This window comes from Puma concolor, chromosome B2 (assembly GCF_028749965.1).
Source record: "Puma concolor isolate L17-30 chromosome B2, mPumCon1.1.hap2, whole genome shotgun sequence".
Classification (NCBI taxonomy): Eukaryota; Metazoa; Chordata; class Mammalia; order Carnivora; family Felidae; genus Puma; species Puma concolor.
In genome coordinates this window covers 39,707,543-39,725,599 of record NC_141671.1, presented here as the reverse complement: position 1 = coordinate 39,725,599, position 18,057 = coordinate 39,707,543, and the positions used below count along the sequence as shown (strand labels likewise).

The window sequence follows — 18,057 nt, the reverse complement described above, 5'->3', positions numbered from 1 at the left end:
GACTCCATGCTCAGCGCAGAGCCCGACGCAGGGCTCGAACCCAAGAACCATGAGATCATGACCTGAGATGGAATCAAAAGCCAGACGCCCAACCGACTGAACCACCCAGACGCCCCAGGAGCTCTATTGGCTTTGCAGTTCTGAAACGCCACTTCTGGCTACTCGCCCACCCGCTTTGCCCTCCTCTGTGTGGAGCCTCCCTCCTTGGCCTCCTCTCCCCTGCCTTTCTGCTCCTTCCTCATCCTTTTCCTCTGTGTCTCCACCTGCCCTCCTTTCTTGTCAGTGACAGTTGTAATTATTGAAACCTGTACCCCTTGCATCTCTCCTTTAAAAAGACCCTGCCTATTCCTGGGAAACCTTGGACCGTGGTAGCAGAAATCCTTTCTTCTCCCTCGTCCCCATCCTCCCCCGCCTGGACCGACCGCCACATCACCACCCCACGCCTGGTTCTCCGTCACCCTGTTGGTGGCTTCTCCCTCTCCAGTTTGTCCCACGTGCTTCCCGAAACACCTGTCATGCCTCCTCTCAGAAACCTACTGCGCCTCTCTCTGGCCTGGTATCTCACAGACAGGCTGATGCAGGGCACAGCACTCGCCCCGGAGGCACGTGGCGTGGGATCGGATCCCCTAACCCACTACCAGCTGCGTGACTGGGGGCAAGTTACAAACCCTCCTGCTGGCTCAGCTCCCTGTGGATAACAAGGCCGGGTCCCCTTGATTCTAACATCTTTATTTTAACATCTCTGAAACTGGGACGCCTCCTACAATCTATGACATGTCAAAGTTTAATTAGCAGTGATCTTTCTTTCTTAGGGATATCAAAACAGTTTATCTTCTAATCTACAGAGCCTTAGATTTGATGAAATGTTATAATGCCTACCTCAAGGGTTGTGAGTGCTAAGTTGGCTAACAGGAAAAATTCTGTGCACGGCCCCTGGCACACAGTGGAGACCTCGTAAATGTTATTACTATTGGCACCAGAGTAAACTCTGACCTTCGTGTCTCCTGAGAGTCTTCCCTCGTTGTCCCCACTAGTGGCCATGGTGACTGCCCTCTGTGCCCTCCTGCATCAGACCCTCTTTGGCCTTTTTCCCTCTGGTCTTGCCCCTCCCCCTCCGTTGGACCCCCTCTTTACCCATAGTGCTCTACCCTTCCTTTTTACCAGCAGGGGTGCCTGGCCACACTCTGCTGGCCCTTCCAGATCTGTAGTTAGCCTCGCCCCATCCAGCACTGACCTGGGTATTCGTACTGTTTTCCTCTATTTCCCCTGTGTAAGTCTCGCCTTCCCAATGTTCCTTGGAACTGAGAGCCCTGCACTCTGCCAGCCACCGGGCTGGCCAGGAAACGACCATCAAAGTGCCCACCCAGTCTGAAAGAGCATCCCTATCCGCCCTTGACCCTGTTCTCATTGCCTCCAGCACGTAACCCAGCCTGTCATTCTGGGTGTGTATCTGCTGGTTTATTGTTGGCTTCCCCTGTGAGAATGCAAACCCCCTGGGACCACAGCCTGATGTTCTCACTCATCACTATGCCCCAGCAGTGAGCCCTAGCCAAGGACAGGCATGATGGAGGTGCTCAATTAATGTTTGTGGGATTACTGTGAACGTTCTTATTCACCAACTGGTTTGTGGGCCAAAGGAGGGCACAGGGTTTTGGGTGGTGGTGGCAGGGTGGCTCAGCTTTTTGCAGACTGAGGCTCAATGATCAGGAAGGAGACGGGGGTTCCAGACAACCAAAGGGAGTCCCCAACTGGGTGGGGGTCCCCGGCTTCTCCTGGCTTGATGGTACATAAGGAAACCTGGGCCCAAGAAGTCAAATTCTGTGCCCTAAGTATGTGGCTTTCAAACTTCTTTGACAGAGTTCCACGGTGACACATGCGGTTCCCCTCACACACACGTGAACGCTCACCCTTTACTCTGAGCGGCACACTTTATTTTCTGTGCCATTTTATTCCACTCTCTGCTCTTTCATTATGTTTTAAGGCCAGTTTGACCCACTACACTGAGTTTATAACCCACAAATGGGTGTCCCAGAGCTACTGAGTGTGGAAGGTGACTGTCACCGCAAGTTTGCTGGACGCAAAGCCCGTGTTCTTTCCGGTGAGCGGTCCTGCCTGGGAGGATAGCTACAGAAACTCACGTGTATTAAGAGAACAAGATTATTCTGGGAAATTAAGTGGGAGGTCCTATCAGAGCTCAGGAAGGAAGTTCTGTGGGTGTGTCATTCCTGGCTGGGTCATTCGGGAAGAGGGAGCCCACTTCGCCGGTGGTAGGCACTCCGAAAGTTTTGTGGACTAAATGGGGGAGTGGGCGAGTGAATGGACGAATAACCCCCCTTCCCACACACCTCCAGCACAGCCCCTGCAGGGGAAGGAGAATATGCCACCCTGGTTGCCATGGTCCTGAGAAGGAAAGGATGTCAAAGTCCTGGCAGGGAAGGACCCCTGGAGATCGTCTTGTCCACCCCACCATTGCACAGATGTGGGCACTGAGGTCCAGAGAGGAGACGTGGAGCATCTGAGATCATGCTGTGGTCACTGAAGGAGCGGGGCGGGCCTACCGTGTGCTGGCTCCCAGGCCAGAGCTGAGTCCAGGCTTTGGAGTCCGGAATACAGTGCCCTCTGCCATGAATATTACTATTAGTTACGGCAGCATCTTTGGGCATTTCTGCAGCACTAAGTTCATGACAAGCAGGGCATCAAGTGCCTTACGGGTACTAAGTCATTCACTCCTCATGCAAACCCTATAGAGTAGGCACCCTTATTAACCTCTGGAGAGGAAAGTGAGGCACAGAGCAAGCCACTTGCTCAAGGTTGTGGTAGAGCAGGGATTTGACTCTAAATGGGCTCTGGAGCCATGCTGCTGGAGGCTTGGGTGGGGGGAAACAGGCTGTCTGGGCACAGGCAAAATAGCCAAGTCCTCTCAGGTGGATGGTCAGCACCCCTGCAGTTCAGGCCCCTTGGAAAGCCCCCACACCTCCTGTGTGGCTGATGGTGCAGCTGACAGTTGGGGACTGTGGGGTGGGGACAGGCAGAGGGGGGCCGTCGAGGAGGGCAGGACAGGATGGATGGACAGGAGGCTGAAGCTGGCTCTGCCCTGTCCCTGTGGCATGTCCTCAGGCAGGAGAAACCATCACTGTTAACAATCATAAAATGGTAGTAGGTGCCAGCACTGTGCATGGGTGATCAGATCTAAGCCTAGGAGGAAGTGGGGGCAGACCGGGGAGGTAACTAGCCCAAGGTGACAGCAGGGGAAGGGACAGAGCCAGGCGTGGGTGCCAACTCGACCCAACTGCAGACCCCTGCTATCACCCCTGTGCTGTACTTCAGGGAATGGCCTTCTCCATGCCTCAGTTTCTCACCTCTCTGGTGAAAAGAGAGGCTCCCACCTTGACTATTACAATACCTGTCACCTGTTTAAAAAACACGCACGGGGGCGCCTGGGTGGCGCAGTCGGTTAAGCGTCCGACTTCAGCCAGGTCGCGATCTCGCGGTCCGTGAGTTCGAGCCCCGCGTCGGGCTCTGGGCTGACGGCTCGGAGCCTGGAGCCTGTTTCTGATTCTGTGTCTCCCTCTCTCTCTGCCCCTCGCCCGTTCATGCTCTGTCTCTCTCTGTCCCAAAAATAAATAAACGTTGAAAAAAAAAATTTAAAAAAAATAAAAATAAAAAAAATAAAAAACACGCACGTTTGTTAGCTATTATTTAAAAAATTTTTTTTTAATGTTTATTCATTTTTGAGAGAGAGAGACAGAGACAGAATGTGAGCGGGAGAGGAGCAGAGAGGGGAGGAGACACAGAATCCGAAGCAGGCTCCAGGCTCTGAGCTGTCAGCAACGAGCCTGATGCGGGGCTCGAACTCACAGACTACGAAATCACGACCTAAGCTGAAGTTGGATGCTTCACCGACTGAGCCACCCAGGCACCCTGTTAGCTATTATTCATCTCATTGTCATCATGGCGTCAGAATCCCAACGCCTGACTCTGAGTTGTGACTTAAGGGTTAGACAGATTCAGATAGAATCTGAGACTTTTCAGGGTCGAGGGCCTGGGCATTTTGTGAGCAGATCATTCAGAATCCACTAAAGGCCTGACAAAGAGACAAGTCAACACAAAACAAGATGTCACCAGCATTTCTTGGCACTTGTGATGGGCCAGGCATTGGGCGAGGCATTTTTCTTCTTTATGTCCTAATATCCCATCAAAACAATAAGTGAGAAACATCAACTCTGCCCAGTCTTCAGATGAGAAAACTAAGGTTGTTCAGAGGGTCTCAACTGCTCGCCCTTAAAAAAGGCCGTTTGGCACTGAGGCCGAGAGCAGGGACTCTTCAAGGACCCCACCCTCAGTCTGCCTCAGTTCTGGAAGCTGGAGCCTGTCTCAGCAAGCCAGAGTGAAGATTAAATGAGATACTGTGTGTTCAGGATTTAGCGTGTTGTCTGACACAGGCGAGGCACTCAAGCAATAGTCATTGAAATCCCCACCTGTGTTTTCTTAGGGTCTAGAGGACGGGGAATAAATCCCTCTCTAGATCATGAACTAAACCAGGGCAATATCAGTCTGGCGTGGGGAATGGTTGGGCACATCAGTGAGCATTTATGAAGAGCCTACTACGTGCAAGCTGAGTCCAGGCTCTTTCAGTGCAGCAGAGACGTGGAGTGGAGCCATGTAGGCGTCGAGCCCTGGCTTGTGACTCTCAAGTTCAGGGCTCGGGGAGCTGACACACAATCAGTACCATTTACTCACCCTTACCTGGATTATCAGTGCAATGCTTTCTAAATTAATGGTGGTCCTTGATCTGTGTAGTGCTTTATAATTTGTGAACAATGTTCCCCCTTTAAAGGATAGGACTTAGAAACTCTGTGGTCTTTTCCTTTCAGCTTTCCATCCCTGCCCGGCAAATTAGGGACAGATAGTCCCATCTGGCATCTGACAAAGCTGAGGCTCAGACAGTGGAAGTGAGTCGCCCGAATTGTCGAGACTGGTTGCTGGGAGTGTGGGGGCTGGAACTCTGATCTCCTGATCAAAGAATTCTCTCCACCGCATACTGGGCTCCTTCTCCAAGGGAGACATGGCTGACCCCAGCCTGGGGGACAGTGACTTCTTGGAAGATGGGCTGGGACAGCATGACTCAACAGTTGGGGGCAAACGGTGCAATTTGCAAGGCATGCGGGGACGCACATGGGGAGCTCCAGCATGCTGGCACCTTCCCAGGGACCAGACACAGTCTTACTCGAAATCCCAAACACCAACTGAACGAAATACCCGTTAAGCTTGGAGAGTAGCTCCGGGCTGTACTCCTGCCCTAGCTACATAATTTTAGAATATGCAGGATGCAGGTTTGGCTCCAGTGTGCACTGTTTCTGGGGGTATTTTTTTTTTTAATAGTTCCATTCATGCTTCAGAGAGCTAGCAGATTCATTCTGGTCAGAGCTCTGCCTTCAGTTGAAGCTCCTGTGCACATATCCACAGGAGCAGAGAACAAAAATGCACCTGGATGGTTTTTATTCAAGTTGGCAGTTGTCTGGATAAAACCATCCTGGACCACCACATTGCATGGAAGACGTCTTATCCTCTGACAGAAGACGCTGGGCGTCCACAGCCATTCTGCTGCCCATTACTTGAGTGGCCTTGAATCAGGCATCTTGCCTCCATCCTGCATCTGCACAGGGACACAGGGAGGGTGCTGGACTAAGATGTCCTTTGGCCCTGGTTTTATAGAAATGGATACAGTTGCAAGTAGTGCCCAAGCCCCTGGAAAGATTTGGGTCCCTCATTGGGGCCTTTCAGGCCCAGCCTTCAAGATCCTGGATATTGAGACAGGGAACAACTTGGGGCCATTTGTGCCAATGGCCACTTGGCCACAACCTTTAGGGTCTGGGTCACTTGGGCCCCAGACCCTCTTTTTTACTTTTGATTTTTCAAATGTTTATATTTTTTTCTTGAGAGAGAGAGAGAGAGAGAGAGAGAGAGAGAGAGAATGAGTGGGGGAGGGGCAGAAACAGAGAGACACAAAATCCAAAGCAGGCTCCAGGCTCTGGGCTGTCAGCACAGAGCCCTGCATGGGGCTTGAACCCACGAACCATGAGATCATGACCAGAGCCAAAGTCAGACACTTAACTGACTGAGCCACCAGGCACCCGGGTCCCAGACCCTCATACATAGCTATGCGTCTCGGGGCTCAACCTGACCAGTCGGCAGAGGTGGCCATATTGAGGAGGTCCATCCTGGAGAGTCACAGCTGGGACCCCCAATCCCTGCTAGGAGGCTTGAAATTAAGATGGGAGTTGGAGAGAGTTAGGTCATCCTTATGTAGGCTTTGAAGTCCCAAAGCCACCTCCACTGAGCGCACCCTAGACACCACCGGCACAGACTGTCCAGTGGTTCCAAACCAGCGCTCTGTCAACCAGGGCCCCTGGAGGCATGAGATTCTCTTCCCCCTTCCCACCCAGGCAAGGGGAGGCTTTTGTGTGGCAACTTCCTGATTTCACATTTTAATTTTCAAAAAGGAAATAAATTCTCTCCAGCCTTAGCTGTAATTGACTTTGGAGTTGTGACTTTATCATGCAAATGGTTATTTGTGGACTTTTAGAAACCTGCGTCACGGAGTGAAATTATATACTTAGAGACTTCCGAAGTCATGGATTGCGGTCCCAACAGATCCTAATGATTCTCCGGGTGCCATTAAGGTATAACGTGGAAATGCATATTTAGAGGATGATTAAAAAGCAAACGAGCACACACAGCGAAATTCCTTGTGGAAAGTGGTGATTAGACCCACGGTGAGACTGTTTTCTTATGTTAGGGACCTCACTGACCACCCCCCACCCTGGCCTCCGCCCCTTGCCCCCACAGAGCCCCGGAGGCCCTGCTGGCAGGTTATAAACAATCACAGACCAAGGCCTGAAGGAGAAGGAGGAGGAGGAGGAGACAGATCCCCCCCAGACCTGCCCCTTTGCAGAGGGAGCTCACTGGCTGCTTTGCGGCAGCCACCAGAAGGATCTGGGACTGTCCTCTCCAAAGATCTAGGTGCATTTTCTGCACCACCACCACCACCCCAACCCAGGCCACCATCATGTCACATACCCTGGAAACAGTTCAGTGTGAAATCCCTTTAGCAGTGAGGGGCTCTCCCACCCAGGTAGGTAGGGAGGGTGGTTTATAAGGACAGGAGCTATAGTCTTGGGTAGGGTTTGAGACCTGGTTTCAGACTCAGGGCTGCTACTTGAGTATTGCCTGTGTGCCTTTGGTCACTGTAACTCACACGTCCATGAAGGAGATACTAATATCAAATGTGATTCTGTACATCAAAGAGTTTAAAAATAGTAAAGGAGGCCGCCTGGGTGGCTCAGTCAGTTGGGAGTCCAACTTCAGCTCAGGTCATGATCTCGCAGTTCATGGGTTCAGGCCCCGCGTTGGGCTCTCTGCTGACAGCTCAGAGCCTGGAGGCTGCTTCGGATTCTGTGTCTCCCTCCCTCCCTCTCTGCCCCTCCCCTGCTCATTCTCTCTCTCTCTCTCTCTCTCAAAAATAAATAAACATTTAAAAAATCATAAAGGGCTGGGGGATGAGGCTTGTCATGACTTCCCTCCATGTCTGTTTCTTGGTCTTGCTGAAAACGGGTGCTTTCTGCCTGGGCTCCAGGTGCAACCCCTGCAAGGTGTCAGTCCATCACCCGTTCTGACCTGTTTCCTTCCTACTTTCACTGTCCTTAGCTCAAGTGGATTGCCACGGGATGAAGGCTTTCAGTTACCCATAGCTCCACAACGTGCTTCTGACCTCACTCCTATTTCCACCCTCATAAGGGGTCACCCCCATCCTGATTTCCCCAGAAGCCCACTCTTTCTGTAGGAAATTGGTGAATTGGTTAGAGACACACTTTATTGAGCACTCAGTCATGTGCCAGGCACTGTGCTAAGCACACGCTATGTCTTTTGTCTCATTTCATATTTGCTACAGCCCCACGATTATTCCAATTTACAGATGAAGAAACTAAAGTCCAGAGAAGTTAAGTAACTTGCCTGAGGCCACACAGCTAAGTGACCAAATCCAGGACCGATCGCAGACTTCCAGGTTTTAACCTTTAAAGTTATAGGCATGTCACTTGGGTCCGATGCAACAGCCAGCTTTGTGGCATGTTTCTCTGTGGGTCTTTCTTATGTGTGCATCTGGCTTTTCCTGGGAGAGGCCCCTATCCCAGTCCCCAGCACACTCATCCTTGGGTCTGAACCCCTTGTTCCCTCCCTAATCCCCCATTTCCCTCCAGCAGCTGCCCCTATCTTTCCCTACCTCTGCACACACGTCTTAGAGTTGACTCTCTTTTCTGCCTCCTTCTCTTGATTCCTTCACCCATTTGAATCACCTTCACTCTACTGTCCAACATAATGGCTTTCTGGCATCACCAGTGACCGCTGTGTCTCTAAATCCAACGGGCTGGCTTCTGAAAAGCATTGACTCAAGCGCCCACCCCATCCTTCCTGGCACAGCTTCCTCCCTTACCTCCAGTGACACACCCTGCCTGCCCAGATTTCTTCCTAAATCTCTGGCCATGTCTTTACAGACTCGCTGGAGTTGCGGCTCCGCAAGGCCAGGTCCTGCGGTGGCCAGATCCTCTCCCTTGGCGATCTCATCCATGCGCAGCCTCATTTTCTGTCCACATGCGGACTATCTACAAATGCGGGTTCCCACCAACGCCTCTGTTGAGCCCTACACCTGTATGTTCAACTGCCTATTCAACATCTCTTGGATGTCTCAAAGATATCCCAAACCCCACCTGTCCCCTGAAGAACTTGTGACCTTCTCCAATAATGATAGTCTTCTTCCAGTGTTCTCTCCTATCCTATGGCACTAGTGTCCATCCTGAAGCACAAGGAAGGAGCTAAGGGGTCATTGTTGGCAAATCCCTTCACTCCTGCTTACAGTCAGTCCGTCATGGCGATCGGTCAATTTCATCTCATGGTTAGCTGTTGGATTCATGCACTTCTGTCCTGCCCCTCCCCTAGTTCCCTTGACTGGTTAATCCACCTCCCACACTGCAACTCGAATCATGTCATACACACCTCACCCTTACCCTTACCCCACTGAAATCACCCTTGGTTTTCTGTTGCTTTTGAGATCATTTCCCAAACCCATGATGTGGCCCTTAAGAGCTGCATGGCTGTCTATGTCCACCCTCTAGCCTTCTCGCCCATCCTTCTCCCCTTCTTGCTCTTTGGGCCTCAGCCACATGGCCCCATGGCCTCGGTCCCTGGAGCTCACCATGCTCCCTCTTTGTGTAGTCTAGGAACGTGTGTTCTCAGTCTGGAACATTCTCCCACTACTTGTGTGCCTTCCTCCCCCAAGCTTGGCTCCTTTGTCCTTTTCTCTGATAGAGCCATGGACCTGCCTTCAGGACGGTCTGTAAGCCTCACCCATTAGTGTGTATGTCGACTATTTCTGTCACCCCTGCTGGACTCTCAGCTCCACGGGATCAGACACCATGTCTGGTGCTCCTCTACCGTCCTGGTACCAAGCGCAGCACGTTCAGTACCTTCCTTAGTCCATGGATGCTTCCAGAGGGCCATTGTGTTCTAGCCACTGTTCTGGGCTCTGGGGGACATGAGGGTGAGCAGATCAGACATGTGGTTGTGCTCAAATAACACTCGTAAGGTATGAATGAATGTTCCCTCTTTGTGCCTCACCTTCCAGTTCCCTCCCCACTCCCTTCTGGGAAGGACAGAAGTCTGGAGCCTCCAGATAGAGGGACACAAAGGACAAGTGCCTGCCTCCCCCTGCGCACCTGGGCCCAGATTTCCCAAGGGCTTGTAACTGCAGCCCTCCTTCCCTGCCTCGTCCTGATAGCCCAGCAGGCTTTCAGTCTGCCTCTGACATTCCTCCCCTCCTTCGAGGCCTGTCTGAAGCCACACCCCATGGCTCTCCATGCTGACGATCTGCGGTGTCTCGAAGTGCAGGCTGATCCTGAGGGACTCCCTGGAGGTCCCCAGGCTTCAGCCTCCCCATCATAGGGCTGATGATGCTCACCTGTAGGGTTGCAGTGGGAATTAAGTGAAGTCATGTGGGTGAGGGTGCTCTGAGCCCATAGGGCTCTAGACAGATGGAAGTGTATTGTCACTTGACACCGTAGGGCTATTTCCCTTTGCACGTGGTACATCCTGTGTCCTGAGCAGGACACACCCACTCTGGATTTCCACTGGGTTCAGCAAAGGACAAGGATGTAGAGTCAAGATGTGCTGGGTGAAGGACTGAGGCTAAAACACACATAAATGAGGCAGAAAGTTCAGACTGTTCGGGGCCTCTCCATCTCTCTGACCCCATACCCCTTGGATACCCAGCCTCATCTTTCCATGGTCCCAGTGGAGGGGACCCCCAAGCCAGAGTATCGGGGGCAGAAAGAGGCACATTGGCACAGGGCTGAGTCCACACCTTGGAGTATTTTCACCCAATGTGTTCTAGATGCTCCCAATTAGAAAGTTTAATTTGATTATTTAAAAAACCAATGTTATTGTAAAAAATTTAGGAAATGCTCTTAGGTGTAAACAATTATCCATCGTCCCATCATCCTCGATAACTTCTGTTAACATTTTGTGCTTCCTGTCAGTTTTTTTTTCAAGTTTATTTATTTGAGGGAAAGAGAGAGAGCATGCACTTGAGGGGGGGAAGGGAAAAGAGCGATGGACAGAGGGAGAATCCAATGAAGGAGCCCAATTTGAGGTTCGAACTCACAAACTGTGGCATAGTGACCTGAGCCGAAACCAAAAGTCAGACGCTTAATTGACTGAGCCACCCAGGTGCCCCCCAAAAACATTATTTTTGATAGTTGCACCAGTACTATCAAAACTTCTTTCAATCAAAAGAGTGATTTTTGCTTAGAGCAGAGAATGCAAAACAAAACAAAACAACACAGAAATATACAAAGGGAAAAAATCACCACCATCCATAACTCACATATTCAAGGATAACGCAGTTGACGTTTTGGGATATGTCTTTCCATACTCTCTCTTTCCAAACCTGCACATATTATTTTTGATGGTTTCAAGTTGTCCACAGTCTTTGAGGTGTGCTGGTTTCCTTAGAGGTGTGGATATGCTTACACTTGTCATTGGGCTTAACAGCTGCAAGCCAGTGCCCTATCTGGATGCCGCACCTGATGCCTGAAGTTGGACCTGTAGGTCCCTTCCACTCTCTGTCATTATAAACAACACTGTGATGGACATCTTTGCATGGACACCTTTACATACAGCCATGATTATTTCCTCGTACACTGCTGTGTTCACTCCCCTCCAGAATATTGAAGGGGGACTTGTTTCCAAAGGTGTGGGCACAGTGGACACAGTCAGCAAGGATGTTGAATTGCCCAAAGACCAGCTGGAAAGCCATGAACTACCTACCCCTGGCCTGAAGTGCACAGAGTGAGGAGCTGGAGGGCCAGCTGTGGGGGGCTTGCAGGGCGAGGGGCCTCACCCACAGGGAGCTGGATGCCACATGTCTGGAGGTAAGGGGTGCAGATAAGGACGGGGAGCCTGACAAGAGCCAACATGCTCTGAGGACTTGCCAGGGCCGCCTCTGAGGGAAATCTACACGGTAGTCTCATACAGAATATATAAACCTGTTTAATCCTCATGACAGCCCGAGGTAGGTGCCATTCTTCCCCATTTTACAGATGAAGTAACTGAGGCACAGAGAGCTTTTCAAAACTCCTGCTCCCACAGCTAGCAGAAGGCAGAGCTGGTGTCCAAACCTGGATACATACGGGGTCAGCCAGTCACTGGGTTCATGCAGAGACTGGCCCTAGGCTAGGCATTCTAATCTCTGTCTGCCCACTCTCTGTCCGCCTGCTGCCACTCTCCAGCAGGAGAAAAAAGAGAAACCACACACAATCCGAAGAGGAGCCCCGCGAAGCCCTAAATCCACTCCAATTGTATTTTCTCTCTATCCCTTGGAAAATAAAAATTGCTGAGCGCCTGCTATTTTCGCCGAAACTGTGTAGCAGAAATCTTCTCCTGGGCTGTGACCCTGGGAGTTAGCTTTCCGCCCAAAGCACATTTTTACAGCCAAGTTATTTCTGATTCTTTAAAAGCAAAAGCAAGAGCAAAAAAAAAAAAAGTGTCTGGAAGGAGCAGACTCTGTTGTAATGTAATGTCTCAGCAAAAATCCCTGGCCGCTGGGCGCACGCTTGGCTCCTGTCCTGACCACAGGAGGTTGGGAGGCGTCTTAGCATGGGGCGAGCACAAGGCCGCAGGCAGCCCTTGGCATTTTAATTATTGCAGGGACATGATAGCAAGGAGTGGAGATGATGGGATGCGTTGAAAGGCGAGGAACGCGTAGTCAGGGAAAAGAATGGACAATTTACAGATCTGGCTTTGAACTTGGAGGCGCCCCACTCCTCACTCTGAGTGAGCTGCCTCCTGGGGCATCATAAAAATGCTTTGACTTTGGGTTTGTATTTAAAATCATCAAGAGCCGTGTGTGTGTGTGTGTGTGTGTGTGCGCGCGCGCATACGCACGCACACTTGTGAAGGCGGGAACCATTTTGGTCTTGCTCACATGTATATCTCCAGCACCAAGCACGCTTCCTGGAGCGAAAGCAGGTGCTCAATAAACATTTGTTCAGAGTCTCTTGGATCACCTGCACGTGCGTGAATGAGTCTGTGTGCAGGGGTCAGAGGGGACTCGTCTGTGCATCCCTGTGCGTGCATCACCAGAATGTCACCTCCCGAGGGCAGAGATTCTGCTCGGCTTCCTACACTGGCATACCCCAGGTGCCAAACGCAGTGCTGGTGTGCGGCTGCATGCGCATGGGGGCGTCTCCGAGCCAGCCTGGGTGTGAGCATGAGCTTATATGCGCAGCGTGTGAGAGACCATGTGTGAGAACCGATGCCCTTGGACAGCGTGGTGCCTAGGAATGTCGGGGTTGGGTGTACCTGCATTTGGGAGCAAGCGTACATGCTAGTTTGTTAAGAAACGGGGAAAGACATATGTGTAGACAGCGTCAGTGACTGGAAGTGGAAACCACAGAGAAATATCTAGAAATAGCTTCATAAATATGTTGGGACTCTCTCCTGCAGGCTCTGGCATCTGTACCCACGGCCCTGGTGTGTTTGGATTTGGGTCTTAATTGTAGACCCTTCAACCATGAATGCAGCTTAGATTCAATTATTGGGAAGAGCCTGAGGGCAGAAGACTGGACTTTTTGGCACAGACACTCATTACTCACTTGTAGCTCTAGAAGACCCTTTGGCTGCCTCCCATCTCCCGTTTACACTTGCAGTGTCGTTTTTCTCTCCCAGTCAGTCTCTCCAGGCTTCTCTGCTGGTGACAGAGCCTTCAGTGCAGTCACTGTAGGCACACTGTCGTCCAGTCAGTGTCCTCTGCCAATGGTCAGGACCTCGTTGCCCTTGCCTTGTTACCTCGGTCTGCACCTTGCCCTCCATAGTTCTGGTTCCTCAGCACCCCAGCAGCCACCCCCGTAAGTGATTGTCTCCTTCCTCAAGGTCAGCTCTGTCTCAGGACTGCTCCCCAACAGTAAAGATGATAAATGGCTGTTGTGGTCTGAGACTGGGGAGGTGACATTTCTCTAGCCTTCTAAGAATCCCCTGTGTGCCTGCCGTTGTTGTCCTGATCTGGGTTTTTTGATCATCCTCGCTTCCTGGGGAGCCCAGGGCCCTCTCTGCAAAGGCCATGCATCAATCCTGGGGAAGACAGGAAGACAAGGCGGTGTGTGTTGGGCGGGGGGAGCGTGTTGTGGAAAATCTAGGGCATCTGCACTGCATAGCCTTCTCCATGCAGCTGTGGAAACTGAGGCATTGTCAGGCACTCAGCTTCCTCTCCTTGCCCCATCCTTGTTCTATTGTAAGCACATGCTTTTCTGTCTCCCAGAGACAGGATATCACCGTGCGTTCTGTGTGGCACTGGGACTAATAGATGCTGATGCAGTTATGGGGGACTCCCAGAAATGCTTAGCCAGCTTCTGCTGGGAAACAAACTACAGGACAAGTTTGGAGGTAGGTGTCTGGGTGGGGGTGGCATTGGGGGGGAGGCTAGACTGAGGATGGGGCAGAAAAGACAAAAAGGGTCCCTGGGACAAGCAGAGATCGACAGGGCCATGGGCTATGCCTGGCACGCTTGGAGGAGACACTGGAAGAGAAGGATGCTGGGGTCCTCAGAGGGGGAGAGCCGGGGAGTGGTCTGCTGGTCAGGGTGGAGCCTAGGAACACCCGGAGCAATGCAGAAGGAGGCTCTCTGAGGTTGGATCAAGGGACAGAGGCAATGGTGATAACGAGGAAGAGTAGGTTTCTGAGCTAGACAGGCAGGTGAGAATGAGACCCACCTTTTACACACCTCTCCTTTTCTGCAGAGTCATGTAGGGGCCGAAGCCTTTGCATGGTGCTTTACAGATTGCAAAGCTCTAGCACATCCAATAACCTTGTATCGGCCCCTGGAGGCACATAGATATTAGAACTCTTATGTCATAGATCAGGAAGGTACAGAGGGATTAACTGGCTTCTCAAGGTCCATCAGCAAGGAACTGGAGTTCTAGGACCATTAAGTCGACTTAATAAGCACCTACTGTGTGCCAGGTGGTTTTTAGGTGCTGGGATTAGAGTCAGAGCATCTTCTATTCTCGTGGGAGGAGGCAAAGAATCACACACATACACATCAGCAAGATGCTTTTCAGTACCTACGGAGAAGAGAGAACAGGTTATGGAAAGTGGTGATGGACAGTGGGGCTCAGGGACAGGCCCTTTGACCAGGTGGTGAGGGGGGCTTCTCAGGGGAAATGACACAGAAAGTGAGATCTGAATGATGAAGGTAGAATGTGAAGGTAGGGGTGGGAGAGGGGGAGGGGGGAGGGGAGGGGGAGGGGGAAGAAGGGTCTGAGCAGAAGGAATGGCGAGTATAAAGCTCCCAGGGCTGGAATGAGCTACAGCCAGGGTGTCTGGAGCTTCTGGACAGAGCTGAGGACAGAGCTGGGGACAGAGCTGGGGAACCATGAGGCTGGGAGGGGTCACCAGGGGCTGAATCACACAGGGCCTTGCAGGCTGCAATGAGAAACTCTGTTTTGATCCTCAGTGCAGCAGGAGCCTCGGAAAGGTTTTCAAACAGTACACCAGCCTGACCTGATTGCGGTTTAGATAGGTCCCTCCAGCTGCTCTGTGGAGGACAGATTGGAGGCGGGCCAGAATTATAGGAAGGACATAAACTAGGGGACTAATGTCGTGGTCCGGGTGAGAGGTGATGGTGGCTTGGGGCAGGCGGTAGCGGTGAGGTGGTGAGAAGGGATTGGATCCAGGATAGATTCTGGAGGAAGAGCTGAGAAACGTAGTGATGGGCGGGACATTTGGGGGGAGGGGGTGTGAGGAGTCAGGAACAGATGGATGGGTGGCTGGCATGGCGTTTTGGAGATGGGAACTGCTCCAAGGGAGGCAGATGTGGAATGAGGAGAGGGAATTTGTTGTTCTCTGTTGGTTCAAGATGCCCAGTGGTCATCCACATAGAGATGGCAAGCTGGTAGGTGGATGTGCAATTCTGACAAAGTCCAGGGGAAAGGTCTGGGCTGGAGGTAAAATTTTAAGAGTCTTCATCAGATACAAGGATCCCACTGGATGTGATCAGCTGGGAAGAGAGTGTAGACAGGGGGAGAGGAGGGCTAGAGGATGGTGCTAGGGGCAATATGGCGGTAGAGGTCTGGAAGCTGGCACAGGAGGCTGGGAAGGAGGGACGTGTGGGGCTGGGGGCAAACCAAGGGAGTGTGATGCTAGAAAAGCATTTTAGAAAGAAGATAGGAGCAGTTGTGTGAGATGCCGTGGGGACATTGGGGAAGGAAAAAACCAGAGAATTGGCATTTGGGTTTGAGATGTTAGGAAGTCATTAGTGACCTTGATCAAAGCCTTTGCCGTGGAGGTGTGGGGATGGAGCCACAGGGATGGGACAAACCAGCAAATCTTTTGCTGGGGGCAGGGGTAGGTCAAGGAAATCAAGGGGCCGAGAGGTCACGTGGGGTCAAGGGAAAGAGTTTTTCTTTTATGATGTGAACTACCAAGACATGTTTGTCAAGGGGAAGGGATGACCCAGAGAGAGAGAGAAAGAGAGAGAGAGAGAGACAGCGGTGATGCAGAGGACAGAGGGAATCATTGTAGGAGAAAGTCCCTGAGAAGATGAGACGAGACAGAATCCTGTTCACAAGTGGAGGGTTTGGTCTTAGAAAGCAATGGGGATGCTTCCCCCTTGCCCCCACCCATTTCAACAGAAAAGAAGGCAGAGAATGTGAGAACAGATGCAGGTAGGTGGGTGAACTAGGGGTGGGAAGAAGAGACAGGTTTCTGATTTCATTGATTTCTCTATGAAGTGAGCATCAAAGCTGTCATCCGGTGATGGGGACGGGGCGCAAGCAGAGAAAATGGTAATTTGAGGAATGAGGGAAATTTTTGAAATAATTTTCATGGAGCGTTAGTGAATTTACTAGGCAAGTACTGAAACGTTACCTGGCCGCGTTCAAAGGTAGGCTTCATCATAAACTTGAACTAGTTCACGCGGCGGGGTGATGTTCTTTCCAGGGTCCTAGAGAGCAGTCAGCTGACTGGCTGCAGGCGCCAAGTGGATGGTTGGGTTTAACCAGGGTTGCCGTTTTTCCAGGTGATTGTGAAAGAGGGAGAGGGGGGCCAAGGGCATCCAGGCTGCTAGGAAAGCCATGGTTTGGGGGCAGGTCTGCGCAATCTGGGCTGAGAAATGAAAGAGCATAAGAACCGTGTTTGCTGGATAGTGACCGAGACGAATGTGGACCAAGGGGTCTCAGCAGGTGGGAGAATTGTGAGTGCAGGAGTGCTGGAGTCGTGGAGGGGAAGTCACACAGGGGTCCTTGAAGTCGAGACTATATTTATGTATCTATTTTGAGGTGGAGAAGTTAGAGGAGAGGTTGTTACTGGTGATGATGGATGAGGTGTACGATGTGACCATGTGCAGGGAAGGGTGGGAAGGGCAGGAAAAGATCTTTGGTGCTAAGGGGGGGTGGTCAATGAGTCGAGGGTCCAAGGTGTTGGAAGATCATCTGCAGGGACACTAAAGATGTTGAGAATGATGGTCAGAATATTGGTGAGGAGAGAGAGAGAGAGAGAGACAGTGTGGACACCAAGGTGCCGAGGTCAACTGGTGACTAATCTTTAATTCTTAAAATTTCAAAGTCATCCATCCAGGAAAGTGGTTTTGAAAGACTTTGGAAGACTCTCACCTCTTGTTTGCAGGAAGCACTTTGGGGCAGCTCAGACAACAGCAGAAGTTCAAGTATAGTTACTGTTTGGAAATAGGGTGGGGGAGATTCAGCCCCTTCCTCTCACCTCCAGCCTCGGGGCTGGGGTGGGGGGGCTTTGAGAAGGTTCCATGGACCCGTCCGTGGCACACAGAGAACCACCGATGGAATCCAGCGGCCCTTGTTTTATGTGTAAGGAACAAGAGTTCTGTTTATCCAAGAGCAGAGCCAAGAACAGAGCCAGGTGTCCTGCCTCCCACTGGACCTGGGCTCCATCACCCCTGCAAACCTCCCTTCCCATTCTCTGCTGCTTTTCCCTGAGGTTTCTTTTTTTTTCTTTTTCTTTTCTTTTTTTTTAATGTTTTCATTTTATTTTTGAGGCAGAGAGAGACAGAGCATGAGTGGGGGAGGGGCAGAGAGAGAGGGAGACACAGAATCTGAAACAAGCTCCAGGCTCTGAGCCGTCGGCACAGAGCCCGACGTGGGGCTCGAACTCATGGACTGTGAGATCATGACCTGAGCCAAAGTCGGACGCTCAACCGACCGAGCCACCCAGGCACCCCTCCCTGAGGTTTCTAAAACACAAGACTGACCACAGCATTAGCGGGAAGCAACTCTCCAGCCCGTCCCTAGGGCTTTCCCAGAACTAAAGGATGTCATTGTCCCATCATCAGAGGGGGCTAAGCTCAGATGAAAGCCATGAAGAGATGGCTGAGAGATACCCAGCTACAAGGTCTGTCCTGGGGTGAGGGGTGGAGCAGATCTGGGTCCAGAGATGAACTGCAAGCAGGGACTTGGCCATGACCAGACTCCTAGAGCCTGG

At 51.5% G+C, this 18,057-nt stretch overlaps 1 protein-coding gene across 1 annotated transcript in view; it reads left to right on the top strand.

Moving 5' to 3' along the window:
• Positions 1–18,057, top strand: part of LRFN2 (leucine rich repeat and fibronectin type III domain containing 2) — a 186,344-nt gene that overhangs the window by 74,506 nt on the left and 93,781 nt on the right. The window lies entirely within an intron of this gene.